At 45.6% G+C, this 13,262-nt stretch overlaps 1 pseudogene across 1 annotated transcript in view; it reads left to right on the forward strand.

Annotated features, from left to right (window-relative positions):
• The window catches only part of LOC311120054 (cytoplasmic dynein 1 intermediate chain 1-like), a 119,114-nt pseudogene that overhangs the window by 102,236 nt on the left and 3,616 nt on the right, over window positions 1-13,262 (forward strand). Inside the window, exons 16-17 of the transcript XR_014615246.1 lie at window positions 52-192; window positions 3,581-3,706. The product of XR_014615246.1 is annotated as a cytoplasmic dynein 1 intermediate chain 1-like (transcript). The remainder of the gene's footprint in view (window positions 1-51; window positions 193-3,580; window positions 3,707-13,262) is intronic.

The raw sequence follows: 13,262 nt of genomic DNA on the forward strand, positions 1-13,262 counted from the left end.
TCTCTACCTCCCTGTCTGACTCATGCTCCCATCGCTCTCTGTGTGTTTCAGCACAATAAACCCCTCTACTCCTTTGAGGACAACGCTGACTACGTCTATGATGTCATGTGGTCCCCTGTGCACCCGGCTCTGTTTGCCGCCGTGGACGGGATGGGCCGTCTGGATCTGTGGAACCTCAATAATGACACAGAGGTGACTGTGTTTCTGAGTGTGTGTTAGGGAGTGAGAGAGAGAGAGAGAGAGAGACATGTCTCATGTTTTGTCACTGTATTGCATGCGTGTGTTTGTGCTTGTTTGTGTGTTTGTATCTGTCTTTGCGTGTGTGTGTGTGTGTGTGTGTGTGTGTGTGTGTGTGTGTGTGTGTGTATGTGTGTGTGTGTGTGTGTCAGAGCGTGTCCCCAGGGCCTCTCGTGTTGGACTGGAGCCGAACCACACAGCCCAACACCAAAAGTCCCAGCAGCCACCTCTTTGTGTGGGCGTTCCCTTTCCCACAAGCTCTCTCTAAATCAGCCTGGTGACATCTCCTCACCCACTCCCACCAAACGCCCCATCAATACTTCCACAACCATCATCATAACGCTCCCTTCTCCTACCCACTGAAACCTTGTGACAGCAATGCTCAAAGGCTCCCACAACCGTTCCCTCCCACTAAACGCCCCCTCAACGTTCCCACAACCATCCCTTAACACTCCCCTCTCCTCCCCTCCCCACTCAAACGCTGTGACACCAGTACTCAAATGCTCCCACAACCATCATCTAACGCTCCTCCAACCACCCCATAAGGCTCTCCTCCACTCCAACCCTGTCCAAACCCTGTCCCACCAGCTCACAGCTGTTCACAGACCACACTTCTTCGATCCCAGGCAGAAGATAAAAATACACGTTTTAGATCTAAGCACCAATTTGATACTCTCATCAAGGGATTTGCCACTTGACCCTTGTTGGCTTCTATCCATCATGTCATCATGGATGCGCCCCCAAATGGCACCCTATGCACTGCATAGTGTACTACTTTTGACCAGGGTCCATCCCAAATGGCACCCTATGCACTACATAGAGTAGGGTGGCATTTGGGTTGCAGCCCATAGTGATTGATCACAACTGAAGAGATATTTAAGAGTTATCTACGGCATGTATTGTCGAGGTAAAGGTATGCTAGGTTACAAAGAAAACTACTCCATCACTAACCTCTTGATGCCAGATTGTTGCCTTTCTAGCCCAGTCCTTGTCCTTTGCCTCGCCTTGTTTGTCAAGTCTACAATCACTACGTAGCATTGTTGAATAAACCAACAGTCTGACCCATAGGCAGGACGGGAAAAACCAAGGGGACGTGCCTTATCAGAAAACCGATGTTGAACTTCCGAATTGGTTAAAATTAGGTTAGGTTAGGGGGTTAAGGTTAGGTTTTAGATTTTGGCTAGTCGGTCTGTCAATGGGATGCTGGTCACAAAAGTCCCCTTAGGCCAGGATTTAATCCAAGGCACTTTATTGAACAGCACACTAGACAGCCGACAATGCACCTTTTTAAAGGCATTTTCCACAACGTTTGCAGAGATCACATTCACAGTAACCGCTGTGCATGTCAGGTCAAGCGTAAATTAAATGAGTGCACTGCTCTATAACATGCATTAGATTGAATCCCAGCCTTAGTCTCTCCCAGGTAGGAGGACTCCCTCCAGTACTGTCCTGTCACAACAAACTAAACCATCCTAAGGTGGAGTAACCAAAACACCGCCCCTCTCCCCCAGAGGCTACTGCCCTCTGTCTACGTTGAGTTACCGAGGGGCGAGGAGGGGCGCACAGAGGTCACCCTTTCATGGCTCAGGTCAAAGGAGAGATGAAAGTGGCGGCCGCTCCCTCTCTTTTTGGCATTTCCACGGATACCGTGTCCACAGACCCTCCTCTCTAATTATAAATCTGGTCCATGATTGATGCTTTCTGTCTGTCTGTCTGTCTGTCTGTCTGTCTGTCTGTCTGTCTGTCTGTCTGTCTGTCTGTCTGTCTGTCTGTCTGTCTGTCTGTCTGTCTGTCTGTCTGTCTGTCTGTCTGTCTGTCTGTCTGTCTGTCTGTCTGTCTGTTTGTCTGTCTGTCTGTCTGTCTGTATCTCTCTCTCTCTCTCTCTCTCTCTCTCTCTCTCTCTCTCTCTCTCTCTCTGTCTATCCCTCTCCCCTTTTCCACCATTCCTCTCTCCCATTTTTAACCCCTGACCCAGCTCTGTGATAGTAGCTGTGACATTTGGGCCTCTGGTTTTTCACTTTTGGGACTATACCATTGGTTCCATTGTATCACTCAAGCACAGCTAGTTAAAGATATCCAATGCTATTTCAACCCAGGTCTGATGGACAGACACACACCCTTAATCCCAGTCTCTAACAGGGACAGGGGACTGGAGAGGAAAGAGATTGAGTGTACAGTGGGCCCTGGTCAAAAGTAGTGCACTATATAGGAAATAGGGTGCCATTTGGGACATAGTCCCAGCCCTTCAGCAACAGCAACAGGCTTTTCAGTGTAGTCTGGAGGAAGAGTTCATTAAGGATGGACTGACTTCTCCAACAATATGCTTTATGAGAAACCTTTGGAGCGCGCGCGCACACACACACACACACACACACACACACACACACACACACACACACACACACACTGCTAGATAGATAGAATGCGAGGAGCCCACAATGTTGCAACAGTCATCATAACGGCATTAGCCTAGCGGTGAAGGGCCTGGTTCTAATTTCCCCTTCACAAACACACAGCCGCTAGTCTGGTGGAAGCTTCCAGTCAGTCTAATAGCAGCCAGTCTGTGGTTAGCCCTGCTTTGGAGCGGGGAAGCTGTCGTATTAGCCGACGTGATGCCGAGGCTTCTGTCTCCAACGACGACATGTCATAAACTAGTCCTATCTGTCAAGAGCAATAGTTCTTCAGCAGGCCCTGATTGCAGACAATCAAATATAGACTGGTCCCAGATCTTGATTGTGCTTTAGACAACCCCTCTGGTTGGACTGCGATAACTAATGCACATACAGATCTGGGATCAGGCTATTACTCTGGTTCTGTGTCCCAAATGGCACCCTATTACCTACATAGTGCACTTCTTTTGACAAGAGTCCTATGGGCCCTGGTCAAAAGTAGTGCACTATGTAGGGAATAGGGTGCAATTTGGGACGCATCCTGGATCATCTGTGTTCATTCCTCCTGAGCAGTCTATAGCCTACAGGCTGTCCTGGGTATTGTTTTAATGGGTGCAGCGGAGGGTTTTATGAAGATTTATGTGGCTCATTAAAAGTTTCATATTGTTATTTCACATGGAGCTGAAGTAGACGTAGGTCTACTGGATGAAGCCCCCAGTCTGTCTGAGAATGTACTAAACATGTACCAATCTGCTGGTGCTAATGTCATTGTACTGTTACAGCTATGAATGAAACCTGAAATAGTAGTCTTGAGTTTTGCCACTGTCACCTTCACTTGCTCTTTGGCAGTTCTTAGGAATAAGCATGTTTGTAAAACTGTAATTAATATACTATGTGGATCAAATTGGGTGGATGGATTGATTAATTGACTGGTGTAACCCTGTGTGCCCCAGGTCCCCACAGCGAGTGTAACTATCGAGGGAGCCTGCGCCCTAAACAGGGTACGTTGGGGGTCGGGGGGCAAGGAGGTAGCCGTGGGTGACTCGGAGGGCCGTCTGTGGATCTACGACGCAGGAGAGGTATGATATGAATAAAGTGCACTACTTTTGACCAGGGCCCATAGGGTGCGTTGTGTAAGGAATAGGATGCCATTTTACTGAGTAACAAGAGCAGTATGTAGAGTCTGTAGAGTCATAAGTCATAAAGGTCCAATGCAGCCATTTCTATCTCAATATTAAATAATGTCTGGGTAACTATTAAGTACCTTACAGTTTTTTTTCTCTATTAAAATGGTCAAAAATAAACAAAAATATCTTCTTCGCAAAGAGCAATTTCTCAAGCAAGGATTTTGCTAGGACTGTCTGGGAGTGGTCTGAGTGAGGGCCTAATTGGACGAGCATAATGGGAGGGATATGTAACCTGAAAACTAAATGTTATTGGCAGAGTGGTTTGGAACTCTCTTTGTTATTGGTCTATTAACTTATATCGCCTGGTGATGTAGCCATTCAGGCCAAAACTCCATCCCACCAAAACAGGCTGACATTTCAGGCTGTCTTTTTATTCAGCTCTTACACTAAAACGGCATTATCATCATTTTCACAATTTCACAGTATTATTCCTACTAATAGTGTGGAAATATATATATATATAACACAGGAAATCATGTTTTGGACTGCACTGGGCCTTTAAGTATACAACCCGTTCTTTAGGAAAATGTCCTCTAAGCTCCATTTAAGAGCCTGGTACGTGGTTCATCTCTTTACTGTGTGTTTATTAACCCGTCAGGCAGCATTTCCATGGATGTTTGTGTTTGAATTTCTCCTCTATCCTTCGTTCTTTTAAAACGGCATCCACATAACTTTTACTTCCACTGCAAAGTCTTTCTGGGCTCTGGTTTGTGCATTGTGTGTGTGCTGTGTGGGGTTCCTTCTAATTTTAGTCCTCTGTAATGTGGTAATTGGAGAGAGGCTGGGTTTAATGTGTGGTCTCTCTATTCCTGTGTCCCAAATAGCATCCTATTCCCTATTTAGTGCACTACTTTGACCAGGGCTTTGGTCAAAAGTAGTGCACTATGCAGGGAATAGGGTACCATTTGGAACGCTCTCTCTCTCTCTCTCTCTCTCTCTCTCTCTCTCTCTCTCTCTCTCTCTGTTGATGGTAATGGCGGCCTCCAGTGAAGTTTGAAGTGTTTTTATGTCCTGAAGGGAGTGAAGCTTGCGAACCCTCTAAAAAAGGGTTAAAACTACAATGGATTGGGATGAAGGTCTAGCATCAGTGCAACATATGGGGAGATGGAATGGTGGATTAGCAAGAGTCCTGCTGAGCTGTTAGTTACAGGCTGCGTCCCAAATGACACACTATATAGTGCACTACTTTTGACCAAGAACTATGGGGCTTTCGTCAAAAGTAGTGTACCACAGTGTGTAGGGAATAGGGTCCCATTTGAGACGCATGGAATATCTCAATTGAATAAACCCATTGGATGAGAAAGCCAGAGGTCCCTCCCCTCTGACCTTCTCCTCCAATGGGTTTTGAGAAGGAGACGAGGAGAGAGGACTTAAAGATCTTCCCTCTGTCATAGTAGGCCGTTTATGGCTCAATTATATTATTTTCTAAATCAATGATATCATTACCGGTACAGTTTATTATAATAATATTACATCACCAGGTCGTTTATGTAAAAACACATTTGTTCTCGAAGACTTACCTGGTTAAATAAAGATTAAATATATATTTATTTATTTATTTCACCTTTATTTAACCAGGTAAGCCAGTTGAGAACAAGTTCTCATTTACAACTGCGACCTGGCCAAGATAAAGCAAAGCAGTGCGATAAAAACAACAACACAGATTTACATATGGGGTAAAACAAAACATAGTCAAAAATACCACAGAAAATATATATACAGTGTGTGCAAATGTAGCAACTGATGCTTAAAGTTAGTGAGGGAGATAAGAGTCTCCAGCTTCAGAGATTTTTGCAGTTCGTTCCAGTCATTGGCAGCAGAGAACTGGAAGGAATGGCGGCCAAAGGAGGTGTTGGCTTTGGGGATGACCAGTGAGATATACCTGCTGGAGCGCATACTACGGGTGGGTGTTGCTATGGTGACCAATGAGCTAAGATAAGGCAGAGATTTGCCTAGCAGTGATTTATAGATGGCCTGGAGCCAGTGGGTTTGGCAACGAATATGTAGTGAGGACCAGCCAACAAGAGCGTACAGGTCACAGTGGTGGGTAGTATATGGGGCTTTGGTGACAAAAACAGATGGCACTGTGATAGACTACATCCAATTTGCTGAGTAGAGTGTTGGAGGCTATTTTGTAAATGACATCGCCGAAGTCAAGGATCGGTAGGATAGTCAGTTTTACGAGGGCATGTTTGGCAGCATGAGTGAAGGAGGCTTTGTTGCGAAATAGGAAGCCGATTCTAGGTTTAACTTTGGATTGGAGATGCTTAATGTGAGTCTGGAAGGAGAGTTTACAGTCTAACCAGACACCTAGGTATTTGTAGTTGTCCACATACTCTAGGTCAGACCCGTCGAGAGTAGTGATTCTAGTCGGGTGGGTGGGTGCCAGCAGCGTTCGATTGAAGAGCATGCAGTTAGTTTTACTAGTGTTTAAGAGCAGTTGGAAGCTACGGAAGGAGTGTTGTATGGCATTGAAGCTCGTTTGGAGGTTTGTTAACACAGTGTCCAATGAAGGGCCAGAGGTATACAAAATGGTGTCGTCTGCATAGAAGTGGATCTGAGAGTCACCAGCAGCAAGAGCGACATCATTGATATACACAGAGAAAAGAGTCGGCCCAAGAATTTAACCCTGTGGCACCCCCATAGAGACTGCCATAGGTCCAGACAACAGGCCCTCCAATTTGACACATTGAACTCTATCTGAGAAGTAGTTGGTGAACCAGGCGAGGCAGTCATTTGAGAAACCAAGGCTATTTAGTCTGCCAATAAGAATGCGGTGGTTGACAGAGTCGAAAGCCTTGGCCAGGTCGATGAAGACGGCTGCACAGTTCTGTCTATTATCGATCGCGGTTATAATATTGTTTAGGACCTTGAGCGTGGATGAGGTGCACCCATGACCAGCTCGGAAACCGGATTGCATAGTGGAGAAGGTACGGTGGGATTCGAAATGGCCGGTGATCTGTTTGTTAACTTGGCTTTCAAAAACTTTCGAAATGCAGGGCAGGATGGATATACAGTGGGGAGAACAAGTATTTGATACACTGCCGATTTTGCAGGTTTTTCTACTTACAAAGCATGTAGAGGTCTGTAATTTTTATCATAGGTACACTTCAACTGTGAGAGATGGAATCTAAAACAAAAATCCAGAAAATCACATTGTATGATTTTTAAATAATTAATTTGTATTTTATTGCATGACATAAGTATTTGATACATCAGAAAAGCAGAACTTAATATTTGGTACCGAAACCTTTGTTTGCATTTACAGAGATCATACGTTTCCTGTAGGTCTTGACCAGGTTTGCACACACTGCAGCAGGGATTTTGGCCCACTCCTCCATACAGACCTTCTCCAGATCCTTCAGGTTTCGGGGCTGTCGCTGGGCAATACGGACTTTCAGCTCCCTCCAAAGATGTTCTATTGGGTTCAGGTCTGTAGACTGGCTAGGCCACTCCAGGACCTTGAGATGCTTCTTACGGAGCCACTCCTTAGTTGCCCTGGCTGTGTGTTTCGGGTCGTTGTCATGCTGGAAGACCCAGCCACGACCCATCTTCAATGCTCTTACTGAGGGAAGGAGGTTGTTGGCCAAGATCTCGCGATACATGGCCCCATCCATCCTCTCCTCAATACGGTGCAGTCGTCCTGTCCCCTTTGCAGAAAAGCATCCCCAAAGAATGATGTTTCCACCTCCATGCTTCACGGTTGGGATGGTGTTCTTGGGGTTGTACTCATCCTTCTTCTTCCTCCAAACACAGCGAGTGGAGTTTAGACCAAAAAGCTCTATTTTTGTCTCATCAGACCACATGACCTTCTCCCATTCCTCCTCTGGATCATCCAGATGGTCATTGGCAAACTTCAGACGGGCCTGGACATGCGCTGGCATGAGCAGGGGGACCTTGCGTGCGCTGCAGGATTTTAATCCATGACGGCGTAGTGTGTTACTAATGGTTTTCTTTGAGACTGTGGTCCCAGCTCTCTTCAGGTCATTGACCAGGTCCTGCTGTGTAGTTCTGGGCTGATCCCTCACCTTCCTCATGATCATTGATGCCCCACGAGGTGAGATCTTGCATGGAGCCCCAGACCGAGGGTGATTGACCATCATCTTGAACTTCTTCCATTTTCTAATAATTGCGCCAACAGTTGTTGCCTTCTCACCAAGCTGCTTGCCTATTGTCCTGTAGCCCATCCCAGCCTTGTGCAGGTCTACAATTGTATCCCTGATGTCCTTACACAGCTCTCTGGTCTTGGCCATTGTGGAGAGGTTGGAGTCTGTTTGATTGAGTGTGTGGACAGGTGTCTTTTATACAGGTAACGAGTTCAAACAGGTTTTTTTTTTATTTTTTTTATTTCACCTTTATTTAACCAGGTAAGCCAGTTGAGAACAGGTTCTCATTTACAACTGCGACCTGGCCAAGATAAAGCAAAGTAGTGCAATAAAAACAACACAGAGTTACATATGGGGTAAAAAAAAACATAAAGTCAGAAATACAACAGAAAATATATATACAGTGTGTGCAAATGTAGCAAGTTATGGAGGTAAGGCAATAAATAGGCTATAGTGCAGAATAATTACAATAGTATTAACACTGGAATGCTAGATGTGCAAGAGATTATGTGCAAATAGAGATACTGGGGTGCAAAAGAGCAAAATAAATAACAATATAGGGATGAGGTAGTTGGGTGGGCTAATTTCAGATGGGCTGTGTACAGGTGCAGTGATCGGTAAGGTGCTCTGACAACTGATGCTTAAAGTTATTGAGGGAGATAAGAGTCTCCAGCTTCAGAGATTTTTGCAATTCGTTCCAGTCATTGGCAGCAGAGAACTGGAAGGAATGGCGGCCAAAGGAGGTGTTGGCTTTGGGAATGACCAGAGAGATATACCTGCTGGAGCGCAGACTACGGGTGGGTGCTGCTATGGTGACCAATGAGCTAAGATAAGGCGGGGATTTGCCTAGCAGTGATTTATAGATGGCCTGGAGCCAGTGGGTTTGACGACGAACATGTAGTGAGGACCAGCCAACAAGAGCGTACAGGTCACAGTGGTGGGTAGTGTATGGGGCTTTGGAGACAAAACGGATGGCACTGTGATAGACTACATCCAATTTGCTGAGTAGAGTGTTGGAGGCTATTTTGTAAATGACATCGCCGAAGTCAAGGATCGGTAGGATAGTCAGTTTTACGAGGGCATGTTTGGCAGCATGAGTGAAGGAGGCTTTGTTGCGAAATAGGAAGCCGATTCTAGATTTAACTTTGGATTGGAGATTCTTTATGTGAGTCTGGAAGTTGAGTTTACAGTCTAACCAGACACCTAGATATTTGTAGTTGTCCACATACTCTAGGTCAGACCCGTCGAGAGTGGTGATTCTAGTCGGGTGGGCGGGTGCTAGCAGCGTTCGATTGAAAAGCATGCATTTAGTTTTACTAGTGTTTAAGAGCAGTTGAAGGCTACTGAAGGATTGTTGTATGGCATTGAAGCTCGTTTGGAGGTTTGTTAACACAGTGTCCAATGAAGGGCCAGATGTATACAAAATGGTGTCGTCTGCGTAGAGGTGGATCTGAGAGTCACCAGCAGCAAGAGCGACATCATTGATATACACGGAGAAAAGTGTCGGCCCAAGAATTGAACCCTGTGGCACCCCCATAGAGACTGCCATAGGTCCAGACAACAGGCCCTCCGATTTGACACACTGAACTCTATCTGAGAAGTAGTTGGTGAACCAGGCGAGGCAGTCATTTGAGAAACCAAGGCTATTTAGTCTGCCAATAAGAATGCGGTGGTTGACAGAGTCGAAAGCCTTGGCCAGGTCGATGAAGACGGCTGCACAGTACTGTCTATTATCAATCGCGGTTATAATATCGTTTAGGACCTTGAGCGTGGCTGAAGTGCACCCGTGACCAGCTCGGAAACCGGATTGCATAGCGGAGAAGGTACGGTGGTATTCGAAATGGTCGATGATCTGTTTGTTAACTTGGCTTTCGAATACTTTCGAAAGGCAGGGCAGGATGGATATAGGTCTGTAGCAGTTTGGATCTAGAGTGTCACCCCCTTTGAAGAGGGGGATGACCGCGGCAGCTTTCCAATCTCTGGGGATCTCAGACGTTATGAAAGAGAGGTTGAACAGACTAGTAATAGGGGTTGCGACAATTTCGGCGGCTAGTTTTAGAAAGAAAGGGTCCAGATTGTCTAGCCCAGCTGATTTGTAGGGGTCCAGATTTTGCAGCGCTTTCAAAACATCAGCTGTCTGAATTTGTGTGAAGGAGAAGCGGGGGGGGGCATGGGCAAGTTGCAGCAGAGGGTGCAGAGTTGGTGGCCGGGTTAGTGGTAGCCAGATGGAAAGCATGGCCAGCTGTAGCAAAATGCTTGTTGAAATTCTCGATTATTGTAGATTTATCGGTGGTGATAGTGTTTCCTAGCCTCAGTGCAGTGGGCAGCTGGGAGGAAGTGCTCTTATTCTCCATGGACTTTACAGTGTCCCAAAACTTTTTGGAGTTAGTGCTACAGGATGCAAATTTCTGTTTGAAAAAGTTAGCCTTTGCTTTCCTGACTGCTTGTGTATATTGGTTCCTAACTTCCCTGAAAAGTTGCATATCGCGGGGGCTATTTGATGCTAATGCTGTACGCCACAGGATGTTTTTGTGCTGGTCAAGGGCAGTCAAGTCTGAGGAGAACCAGTTAATACAGGTAATGAGTGGAGAACAGGAGGGCTTCTTAAAGAAAAACGAACAGGTCTGTGAGAGCCGGAATTCTTACTGGTTGGTAGGTGATCAAATACTTATGTCATGCAATCAAATGCAAATTAATTACTTAAAAATCATACAATGTTATTTTCTGGATTTTTGTTTTAGATTCCGTCTCTCACAGTTGAAGTGTACCTATGATAAAAATTACAGACCTCTACATGCTTTGTAAGTAGGAAAACCTGCAAAATCGGCAGTGTATCAAATACTTGTTCTCCCCACTGTAGGTCTGTAACAGTTTGAATCTAGAGTATCACCCCCTTTGAAGAGGGGGATTGACCGCGCACAGCTTTCCAATCTCTGGGGATCTCAGACGTTACGAAAGAGAGGTTGAACAGGCTAGTAATAGGGGTTGCGACAATTTCTGCGGGTATTTTTTAGAAAGAAAGGGTCCAGATTGTCTAGCCCAGATGATTTGTAGGGGTCCAGATTTTGCAGCTCTTTCAGAACATCAGCTGTCTGAATTTGTGTGAAGGAGAAGCGGGGTGGGCATGGGCAAGTTGCAGCGGAGGGTGCAGAGCTGGTGTCCGGGGTAGTGGTAGCCAGGTGGAAAGCATGGCTAGCCGTAGCAAAATGCTTGTTGAAATTCTCGATTATTGTAGATTTATCGGTGGTGATAGTGTTTCCTAGCCTCAGTGCAGTGGGCAGCTGGGAGGAGGTACTCTTATTCTCCATGGACTTTACAGTGCCCCAAAACTTTTTGGAGTTAGTGCTACAGGATGCAAATTTCTGTTTGAAAAAGCTAGCCTTTGCTTTCCTTACTGCTTGTTGGTTCCTAACTTCCCTGAAAAGTTGCATATCGCGGGGGCTATTCGATGCTAATGCAGTACGCCACAGGATGTTTTTGTGCTGGTCAAGGGCAGTCAAGTCTGAGGAGAACCAGGGGCTATATCTGTTCTTAGTTCTGAATCTTTTGAATGGGGCGCATGCTTATTTAAGATTGAGAGGAAAGCACTTTTAAAGAACAACCAGGCATCCTCTACTGACGGAATGAGATCGATATCCATCCAGGATACCTGGGCCAGGTCAATTAGGAAGGCCTGCTCGCTAAAGTGTTTTAGGGAGCGTTTGACAGTGATGAGGGTTGGTCGTTTGACCGCGGACCCGTTACGGACGCTGTCTTCAACCAATGATCGCTGAGATCCTGGTTGAAGACAGCGGAGGTGTATTTAGAGGGTAAGTTAGTCAGGATGATATCTATGAGGGTGCCCGTGTTTACGGATTTAGGGTTGTACCTGGTAGGTTCCTTGACAATTTGTGTGAGATTGAGGGCATCTAGTTTGGATTGTAGGATGGCCGGGGTGTTAAGCATGTCCCAGTTTAAGTCACCAAGCAGTACGAACTCTGAGGATAGATGGGGGGCAATCAATTCACATATGGTGTCCAGGACACAGCTGGGGGCTGAGGGGGGTCTGTAGCAAGCGGCAACAGTGAGAGACTTATTTCTGGAAAGGTGGATTTTTAGAAGTAGGAGCTCAAACTGTTTGGGCACAGACCTGGATAGTATGATAGAGCTCTGCAGGCTATCTCTACAGTAGATTGCAACTCCACCCCCTTTGGCAGTTCTATCTAGACGGAAAATGTTGTAGTTGGGGATAGACATTTCTTAATTTTTGGTGGCCTTCCTAAGCCAGGATTCAGACACTGCTAGAACATCAGGGTTGGCGGAGTGTGCTAACGCAGTGAATAACTCAAACTTAGGAAGAAGGCTTCTGATGTTAACTTGCAGAAAACCAAGGCTTTTACGGTTACAGAAGTCAACAAATGATAACTCCTGGGGAGTAGGAGTGATACTGGGGGCTGCAGGGCCTGGGTTAGCCTCTACATCACCAGAGGAACAGAGGAGGACTAGAATAAGGATACGGCTAAAGGCTTTAAGAACTGGTCTTCTAGTGCGTTGGGTACAGAGAATAAAGGGGGCAGATTTCCGGGCGTTGTAGAATAGATTCAGGGCATTATGTACAGACAAGGATATGGAAGGATATGAGTACAGTGGAGGTAAAACTAAGCGGTGGGTAACAATGAAAGAGATAGCATCACTGGAGGCACCGATTGAGCCGGTCTCGGCGTGTATGGGGGTGGAACAAAGGAGCTATTTGAGGCAGTTTGAGAATGAATTGGGGTTCTATATTGAAATTGTATAATAAGAACTAACTGGAACAGCAGTAGGCAAGGCATATAATGATATACTTTAATATCCTGAATTTTCAGGGGATAAAATATCCCTGGTGTTTGAGATGGCATACAAACTGAGATGTACAGTAATATGGAATGAATATGTGGATAGTTTCTTGTCACTGTTTTGTTTTGTGTTCTCTGAGGTTGTACAGTTCATGTTGCTTGACCTCGTTAAGTGCTCAGTAAATACCTTAATTGGCTTTCCTTGTAACCTATAATTGATTGTAATTCCCATAAACTTTACCCTGGGTGCCAGCCGGTTTCTGCTTTAGCCAACTTGACTTGTTGTCGTCTTGCCAAACGACGTAGCTAGCGCCATTGAATACAAAAACAATCAAATACCCAGGTCTAATAAAATATGTTCCTTAGCAGAACTTTTAGGCTGTATAAAGCACTACAATATCCAATCATAGATCTGCGTAGTACAATAGGCTATGACATGACATGGCACACTCTCCCTCTCTGGTTAAATGTTCTTATGTGCTCTCCGTCCCAAATAACACCTTATTCCCTATTTAGTGCACTACTATG

The sequence above is a fragment of the Coregonus lavaretus genome, assembly GCF_964263955.1.
Source record: "Coregonus lavaretus genome assembly, chromosome: 3".
In the NCBI taxonomy this organism is placed as follows: domain Eukaryota; kingdom Metazoa; phylum Chordata; class Actinopteri; order Salmoniformes; family Salmonidae; genus Coregonus; species Coregonus lavaretus.